We start from the raw sequence: 10159 nt of genomic DNA, 5'->3' as shown, positions 1-10159 counted from the left end.
TTTGTTTGTTTGTTTGTTTTGCTTTTTGTTCTGTGTAGATCCATCTGTAAGTGGCTGTCAGGAAATGCAGAGGCAGGAAGAAGTGGGCTACAGAGAGACATGAGACATAGAGAGTTTAGGTATTCTCTAAGTACAATACTAAATCTGGTTTCATCTGTTCTTGATGGAACAATTAAATAAAAAGCATTTCCCAGCTCTTTGAGAGTACAACAGTTGCCTTCTGAATACAGCACACTTGGTACTCTGGCTAAAATAGATACATTACATTTGACATAAGAGCAATCAATTCTTTCTTATGGTATTGATTATTTCTCTTTTCAGCAAAGTCTTCCTTAATTAGATCCAGGTGTTTCCTCGTCTTACTCTTCTGGGACTTATTTCCCCATCACAAACACCTTGACTTCAGTAGCAAGTTATTCGTAGCGTGTGTGAGGTGAAGGGAGTGATACAGCCTCTGGTCTCTAAGGGTATGTCTACACTGCAGTTAGACACCCGTGGTTGGCCTATGCCAGCTGACCATGCTTGCAGGCTCAGACTAAGAGACTGATTAATTGCAGTGCAGATGTTTAGATTCAGGCTGCACCCCAGCTCTGGGACCCTCTGACCTCACAGGTTCCTAAAGCCTGGGCTCCAGCCCAAGTCCAAATGTCCACATCGCAATTAAACAGCCCCTGAGCCTGAGCCATTCAAGCTCAAGTCAGCTGGCATGAGCCAGCCATGGGTTTTTAATTGCAAAGTAGACATACCCTAAGGCTGAAATGTTATGTGGCTAAGCATACTATCTTCTTTTATCCTTTTTGGTCCCCACTTTACTGCTTAATAACTTTAAAGTATAAGTATATGGTCAATGTTGCTCTTCTCATATCTCTGGAGGGGTCCAGGATAAGGTCACTGGTTGTGTCCACTCTTTCTTTCCTTCTTGGTAAAACTGATTTCCCCTTCTTGATGCACAGAGGCATGGTGTTTCATTATTTTGGTGCCAGGGGTCTTAATTTTAACCCAGTCCAGGTGACAAATGTAGCTGAAGGTTAAAAGATAAAAATACGTTGCAGTGAAGCATCTGACAGATGTTTGGAAACTGGATAATGCTGGGAGAAATGAGATAAATAGATGGGAGAGTTAATACTGGCTTGGAGGCGGGTGGTGTAGCCAGTAAAGAAAAAAGATGCTACTATCAGAGTAATCTGCATAACCATTCATGCCAATCTTGAAAATAAAACCATGTTCGGGGTCAAATTACAAAGAAGTCAGTGAAGTTACTCTGGATTTACACTGGTATAACAGAGAACACAATTTAATACTACACATTTTACCCAGAACCAATGGCTGGAAGCTAAAGCCAGACAAATTCAAATTAGAAAAAGGGCTCAATTTCTTTACAGTGAGGGTGGTTAACCACTGGAATAAACTACCAAGGGAAGTGGTAAATTTTCCACCTCTTGATGTCTTCATGTTTGATGACTGTTATCAGGTCACCCCTCAATCTTCTTTGTCAAAGCAAAACCGAACTTTTTCAGACTGTGGGGCTTCATTCCTCAATTTAACAGGTTGCTGTAATTGTGCCTGGAGGTCATGAATGCATGGATGATCATAGCAAGTCCAAGTTTCATGGCATGGGGTACTGGGTTCTGGCCAGCTGTGCCTATTAGGGCATTCAATAGCATTAAAAAGTCCCACAGGGCCTTGATGTGGCAACGGATTTAGCAATCTGTGCCCAGATAACCTTGATAAGGGAGGATGTTATAGAAAGAAACCTAAGAGTTGTGTATGTTTAGTCACTGCTGAGCTGGTCTGGTTTTGAATTGGCACTCTAGAGGTGAGCGATTCAATATCCTACTACTGCTGCCAGGAAATAGCTAGTACTCTATTGTCTGCAGTTATACTCTGGCCCTACTTTGCACTTTCTGTGTGGATATATTTTTATAATTCCCTAGAGTTTGAAAGGAAATAGATGACTATAGTTACATAGTAAAATTCTGCTCTGACTCACCTCATGCCATATATCATGGATAAATTATCATTTTAAATTGACATCAAACATAACCTAGGCCTTTTTATTCAACTATTATAATAATGACCCTTAATATTTTATAAGATCTTTGTAGAAATACAGTTTTTAATTATTTTATTGTTAGTCACTGCCTTACTCACTGGTAGTCTCTGTAACAGATAATTCACTTTATACTGTGTTATAGGCTACCACTGGCCTTAATTTTGTTAGGCGCACCAGTATGAGCCCCCAGCAAAGAGACAGGGAATTACTTTAAAATGGAAAGGGACAAAGTCTGAGTTTAGATGAAGGTGCCACGAAGGATGCAGGTCTGCTATGTAATAATTTTTTTAGTACTATATATTTGGTTGTTGTAAGGCAGGGGTTCCCAAACTTGGTTCGTGGCTTGTTCAGATTAAACCCCTGGTGGGTTGAGAGATGCTTTGTTTACCTGAGCGTCCGCAGGTACAGCTACTCGCAGCTCCTAGTGGCCAGGAACTGTGAACCGCGGCCACTGGGAGCTGCGAGCTGCGAGCGGCTGTACCTACGGACACTCGGGTAAACAAAGTGTCTGGTGGCCCGCCAGGGGCTTACCCTGAACAAGCCATGAACCAAGTTTGGGAACCCCTGTTGTAAGGGATGTTTACTGTATGCATATATTGGTTTAGTTTAACAGCAGGCTGTTGGGGGGAAAAGGGTAGGAAGGTAATACAATGACTTAAGAGAAGACGTTTGTCAGCAAACATTTGGGGATTGTTACAAGACAATGGAAGGGAAATTGGCCAAGGGAACATTGGCTTGACCTCCTGAGGAGCTCCTCACACTGATTTTGGGCAGCAGGGCGAAGCCTGCAAAACCAAGAAGAACAAAGATTTGGACTTAGATCTAAAAGGACTCTCTCTCTCTCTCTGTTGGGGAGGCAAGGGTCAGGGAGCTGCTTGGGGGGTAACAGACTGACAGCCACAAGCACCAACTGGGGTGTCTGAAGAATTGTGGCCTTCCTAAGCTCTCTCACAGGGTGTCAGGGCTTAGGTAAGATAGACATGTGTGCAGACCTTTTTTTGTTTTGATAACCTTTTTCTCTAATGTTATGCTTTATTCCTACTGTTAAGATTAAACCATACGGTGATTTGAGAAAGCTGCCTGGTCACTGTGTTTACTACTGGTCACCAGATCCTGAAGGTGCTGAATGCAGTCAGACCTGCAGGATTAAGCACAGTTGAGCTACAAGGCAGTGTAGCCCTGTCATAAATATAAAGGGAAGGGTAAACCCCTTTAAAATCCCTCCTGGCCAGAGGAAAAATCCTCTCACCTGTAAAGGGTTAAGAAGCTAAAGGTAACCTCGCTGGCACCTGACCAAAATGACCAATGAGGAGACAAGATACTTTCAAAAGCTGGGAGGAGGGAGAGAAACAAAGGGTCTGTGTCTGTCTTGTGCTGCTTTTGCCGGGGATAGACCAGGAATGGAGTCTTAGAACTTTTAGTAAGTAATGTAGCTAGGTATGCGTTAGATTATGATTTCTTTAAATGGCTGAGAAAAGAATTGTGCTGAATAGAATGACTATTTCTGTCTGTGTGTCTTTTTTGTAACTTAAGGCTTTGCCTAGAGGGATTCTCTATGTTTTGAATCTAATTACCCTGTAAGGTACCTACCATCCTGATTTTACAGGGGTGATTCCTTTACTTCTATTTACTTCTATTTCTATTAAAAGTCTTTTTATAAGAAAACTGAATGCTTTTTCATTGTTCTCAGATCCAAGGGTTTGGGTCTTTGGTCACCTATGCAAATTGGTGAGGATTTTTACCAAACCTTTCCCAGGAAGTGGGGTGTAAGGGTTGGGAGGACTTTGGGGGGAAAGACGTGTCCAAACTACATTTCCCAGTAAACCCAGTTAGAGTTTGGTGGTGGCAGTGGTTATTCCAAGGACAAAGGATAAAATTAATTTGTACCTTGGGGAAGTTTTAACCTAAGCTGGTAAAAGTAAGCTTAGGAGGTTTTCATGCAGGTCCCCACATCTGTACCCTAGAGTTCAGAGTGGGGGAGGAACCTTGACAAGTCCAGACTGCCATCTTAGAGTGGAACAACTGTGGGATTCTGCCCCAGGGAAGGTAAAGGCCCAATACCTAAGATCTGAGGGGGTGCACTCACAGAAACCAGTGAGAGGAATTAGGGGTGCAACTAGCCCCGGCACCAAGACAATTCCTTTCTCTGATGCTGATGGGGAATGTTTCCTTTTCTCTTTCCCTGTTGGGATATATGATGGTGGTTTGCTGGGCACCCAGACCTAGCTAAGAGATACACAGGCACCAAAGGGGAGCAATGTAGGCTGGCAAAACCCTGAGTTGATGAAGCAATGCAAAGGATACCTACTCCTCCACATACATATACTGCTTCATCCATTTGTGTCCCCCTCCTGATCCCCAAGTATGGAACAGTCTATTTGCTCCTCTCTCCTGCATGGCTCTGGGCCCCAGAATTTTTTTGCTTCTTGGGCTGATGACAGGTGTCATCCTTCAGTTTGCTGGAGCTAACTGGAGTGTGTGTGTGTGGTGTCTTCACCAAGTGGTCTAAATTAATATACAGGTTCTATGGAATTACCAATTAAAAGGAATCAGAGACCAATTTTAAAAAGGAACTATTTATTAATGGCAAAGCTACAGTTAAATTAAAAAGAAGGAGGAGGAGGATAGGAATTGGGGTAAGGGAAAAGTGCACGGAATAAAAGGGAACAGATGAATGAGCGACTAAATAAACCTTGCAACAATAATCAGAACCTCCCTCAAATGAAAATTATCCTCACTAGTCACTGAATGTCAATAAAATCTCACATAGCACACAGAAACAAGGTTTTTGCAATCCCATCGTCTATCTGCAGCAGTCAGATGGTCAGTGCCCACACTGTCCTTTGTGTTGGAGCTCTTTAGGGCAGCTTGAAGAAAGGTAATTTGGTAAAGAAAAATGTTTAAAGGAGTGTGTGGGCCTGACCACTGTTTCTGTGTGAGGTGGTGCTGCATACCCCTTCCACTCCAGGGGACCCTTCATCTGGCTGTCCGCCAACAGGCCACAACTTCCTCCTCTTTAAGCACTTGCCCATCTGTTGAACTATTCCCAGGACTCACTTTTAAGGAGGTCCTTTGTAAGACAGATTTCTCATTGGGTGGAGCAAGTCCCAGATAGCTCAAACTCTGGCCTTCCCTTAGACTTCCAAGAACAAGGGAGGCCTAATGGGTTAGACTGCCAGACATTCCTCTCCCTCTGGAGTCAGTTTGTAGCTGGTAATTGTTTGGGTGGGGGACTGGCTTCACACCCTTCCCAGTGTTTTGAACAGCCAAATAGTTTCAGGGACAGCTAACTGAGAGGGTACCTCCCCATGAAGCTAGGTGCTTCTGGTCAGCTGGGCCCATGAGTCTGAAAAGAAAAACTGAATTCTCTCCCTACTCAGAAGGATGCAACTAAGGAGCTGTGTTTCCTTCTTCCGCTGGATGCCGGCACTCATCAGCCTACCCCTTTGCCCCCACACTGTCTGTCCATTCTCAGTATTCGGGTTGGAGTGATATCAGCCAAGCAGAAGCAGTCGGAGCCTGCAGTTGGTTGCCTTGGCATCTCAGTCAGGCCTCTGGCCCAGTAACTCCTCCTCCTCTTTTTCTCTATCCCAGCCCCCACTGCTAGGGTTGGTCTCTCAAGCACAAGCTAGGCAGGCAGCTTCTATTCCCAGCCTCAGCCTCAGTAGCTTCTCTGAGTTGGTGGGAGAAGCATCTCTCAAGCTCCCCAGATGGCAAGGGGGATTTTTAAAGCATCAGAATGAGGACATCTCATTGGTGGACTTCTTCCCTGAAAGCAGAGACAAAAGCCCACTGAGGCAAAATGCCTCCTACTGCTCTCCTGGGTGCTGTAAATCTCTGCACCACTCCTTTATGCTGTGCTTGACTGACTTGATCTAACCCAATATTTCCTCTTTGAACTGGAATCAGAAAAATAAGCCCCATCCAGTGTTGGTTCTGGATCAAATCTTTACCTAGAACGCTCTAGGACCCTACTACCTAATTGCCTGTATATCCCTCTGTGATGTTCCCCACTGGTGTTATCTTGACCGGTGATCTGCGAGGTCACTCCAATCCTCGACTCTGGGAGCCAGCCTTACCCTACTCTGCTGTGAGAACCCCCACTCCTGGGTTGTTCACACACAGCCTCTGGCATGTAAGTTTCTCCCAGCTACATGAGGGACCACTTTTGGCCAGCCGCCGCTTGGATTGTGCAACCGAATGACACTAGCCAATATCTCCGGTCCTAGACACAACCCTAAAAACCTTCGTCTTGCAGTGTCCAGTTATGCCCTCTGGACGCTGCAAGCTTATATGAGTTCGTCAATTTAACAAAGAAATTAATATGTACCAGGCTTGTTATCTCAAGGGGAATCTCTGACATACTTCAGACCAAATGCACTGCTTCAGAAAGAATAAACAAACACATTTATTAACTGCAAGAAATAGATTTTAAGTGATTATAAGTCAAAGCACAAGAAGTCAGATTTGGTCCAATGAAATAAAAGCAAAATGCATTCTAAGCTGATCTTAAAACTTTCAGTGCCCTTAGAAACTTAAATGCTTCTCACCACAGGCTGGCTCTTCAACCAGGCTCTCCCTTTTGATCAGTGCTTCAGTTGCTGGTGGTGGTGTCTGTTGGCGGAGGTGGGAGAGAGATAGTGTGGCAAATGTCTCTCCCTTTTATCATGTTCTTTCTTCCCTCTTGGCTTCCACCCCCCACCACTTCAGAGTCAGGTGAGCATTACCTCATAGTAGTCCCAAAATGACCAAGGAAGAGGGGATGACTCACTCGAGAGTCCAACAGATCCTCTGTTGCTGCCTAGGTCAGTGTCCTTTGTTCCTGTGAGGCTGGGCTGGGTTTGTCCAATACATGCCCTGATGAGGTGTGAAGAGCCCCCTGCTCCTGGAGAGTTTTGCCTGGGCTTGTTTTAAGCCATGAGGATACATTTTCAGCCTCATAACTACATGCATGAAATTACAACCTATAACATCACTATAACAACAGTGCTCAGTGCTTCATGAGCTTTCTGAAGACACCCGGCATGGCAAACTTTGCATTGAATACCACACAATCATATTAGAAGGATGCATATGGGGGTGTAGGGTGTTCTCCTGAGGTACAGAGCATCACACCCTCCCCTCCACTACTTGGCAGCACATCTTCTTGTGTAGGAGACCTACCAGCAGGTATGAAATTGTGCTGGAGGAAGATAATGAAAATATGTAGGGGCTGTTTTGGCATCTTTTCATTGGAGGAAATCTTTATCTGAACATTCCACATCACTACAAAAAAAAAAAAAAAACGTTCTGTTCACATATAATTGGGAGAGTTTAGCAGGGAGTGGTTCACATTTTTGTCAGACTCAGTTTATCCATCCCAACTTTACCTTCCTCTCCAAATTAGAATTAGGAATCCAGAAACTCTACTAAAATATTGTGTAGTGTGCTGTCAATTCTGTAATTGAATAAGACATACAAAACTAGTGGTGACCTTTAAATGTAGACTCAGTCCTAAAGCAGCCAAACCCCTTCTCTGTTGCTGTCTCTAATAACATTTGCTTATTGAAAGCTTCTTACAATGTTTTTTGACAATTTTTCCAATCACTTCAGTAACAGAAAAAAATCAAAACTCTGGGTTTGTCTACATTTCCCGATGGATCGATGGGCAGCGATCAATCCAGCAGGGGTCAATTTATCGTGTCTAGTCTAGACATGATAAATCAACCACCGAGTGCTCTCCCATCAACTCCAGTACTCTGCCAGGGCGAGATGCGCAGGTGGAGTTGACTGGCAAGCATCAGCCACCGACTTACCACAGTGAAGACACCATGGTAAGTTGAATAACTTAGATCGATCTTCCCCACTCTCCTCCGAGTATGGACCAGTCCAAAGTCTCCTTCAGTAGCTGATCCCACCTATGCTGATTTTCTTGTGGAATTTCCTAGATTTAATGACAAGATAATTTCCTACGGATTGATGTCATTGCTCATTTTACCACATATCTGGTTGCATGCTAAATGATGGGAGATCATTAAAGAAAACTGCATTTGTTTTGCAGCTCTCAGTTTGACAAGCCTTTTATTAATGTCTTTTCTTCCTAGCTAAAGTCAATGGCCTCTACTCATTCCTCATTCTTATTGGTCTCTCTGCAGCAGATCAATAGGAGTGGTCTCAGCTCATCACTTGCTTGTTTGTCTCAATACTTGTATTCATACCACGTGTAACTGTTATAAGGTAAATTGGTTGTGGGGCAAGCTATGGCCTTTAGCCACTGGTCTGAGTACACTGTGGTGCAGAACCATATTGCTCTGTGTGAATTTTGGGGAGGGACTGAGCCTCACTGAAGATACAATTCCCCACCCACATAGCTCAGTGAGTTAGAAAAATGGCTTAGCATATGTGAAAAATAGATGTTTCTTTATTCTCCTCTAATAATTTGCATTCTGTTAATGTTAGAGGTAATCTGTTTTATTAGATCTATTTCTCTTCTCCACAATAAACCTAAATCAAATATCAAAGATATACTGCATATTGTTTTACTCAATGTAATTCAAAATGTCAATGCTTTAAAAATATTTCATAATAGCTGTTACAGGTGGAAAAAGTAAAGTTTCAACTAATCAAATGCCCAAAGAGAAGAACACTGGGAAGAGGGCAGAGGTGAAAGTAAGCCGGAACGGACCGGTAGGGCGAACCAGCAAGAGCCAGTACACAGCTGACTGTACCGGCAGGGGGCAGCTTCCCCAGGCCAGCAATTTAAAAGGGCCCAGGGCTCCAGGCAGCAGCTGGAGCCCTGGGCCCTTTAAATCACCGCCAGAGCCCCGGGGGTCCCGGCCACCACCGCAGCTACCACTACCATGGGGCTCTGGCAGTGATTTAAAGGGCTTGGGGATTTAAATCACTATTTAAAGGGCCCGGGGGTTTTAAGGCCCCACCTTTTCTAATTGAGGCCCCACCCCCTTCCGGTTGAGGCCCCACCCCCCTGCTTAGGACCCTGGCCCTGCGTATCGGTAAATCCTTTAAGTTACTTTCACCCCTGCAAGAGGGGGTTTTTTGAGGGGGGGAGAAGAAGTGTTGTTTTGAGTTTTTTACAGCTTGCTTTTCTTTATTGCATTGGTGGGTGAGAAATCTCTTGGCTCACCTTACCCCAGCTAGGGCATAAGACTTTAGTGCCCTTTTACTCCAGAGGCAATGTATACAATCTAGGTAATGGTCTATACTGTGGTATCTTTATGCATTTGTGCAGTGGATTTAAAATGGGATTTTTCCCTTTGTGAATACCACAGGATTGGACCTAATTAATAACCATTAATGACAACATCATCTATGCTAAATTCTGCAGGATCCCAAGTCTCTTCCTACCTTCTATATAGGAATCAGTTACACACCACTGAAGTTCAGCCTCCTCTAAAATAGAACATCACCTTCTTTCTTTATTTTTATCCTCCCACACCCTCAGGTGCATAGGGCATCCGTCAATTTTTTCCATTTATTTAGGTCTTGTGCTGGTCTTTTCAGGCTTCTGAGTGTCATGTTGATGGATTTAGCTTCTTTCTCCATTGTTCTGTGTAATATTTCTCTAGGTCACCCTCTTTTTCCTCTTCCCAGTTGGTGTCCATATTATCACTTGATGTGGAACTCATGTTGATGGCATCTTTAAAGCATGTCCTAAATATGTCCATTGTTTCCTTCTTACCATGTTTGACACTTTAGGTTAGTTTGCTCTACTTTGAATTACTTAGAAAGTCAAGTGTGACAGCTGTTTAATAGCACACTGCAAAACTGTACAACATTTAGGACATTATGATAAGTGCCATGTCCAGTTCCAACTGCTGAGGCAATTTAAGTAGGCAGAATTTCTAGTACTATCAATCTATGACTATGTTCAAGCACTATATTCACTTTCTGAAGGGGAAGCTGAATAAAAAGAAAGGAAAATCTCCCAAAATATGCTAATCTGCAGCCTTGAAAAGAACACAAAAATAATTCAAAACCAAATCTTCTTTGTAATGTTTCCTGCTGTAATAATCCACCATCTCAATCCATTGTCAGCACAATGACATCCTTCAATTACTGCATCAGTAGAAGTAGGTATCTAATGGAGTAGAATGATGGTGCACAATA

The sequence above is a fragment of the Natator depressus genome, chromosome 1, assembly GCF_965152275.1.
Source record: "Natator depressus isolate rNatDep1 chromosome 1, rNatDep2.hap1, whole genome shotgun sequence".
Classification (NCBI taxonomy): domain Eukaryota; kingdom Metazoa; phylum Chordata; order Testudines; family Cheloniidae; genus Natator; species Natator depressus.
The sequence above is the reverse complement of the archived record's forward strand: the minus strand, read 5'-3'. Positions refer to the sequence as shown.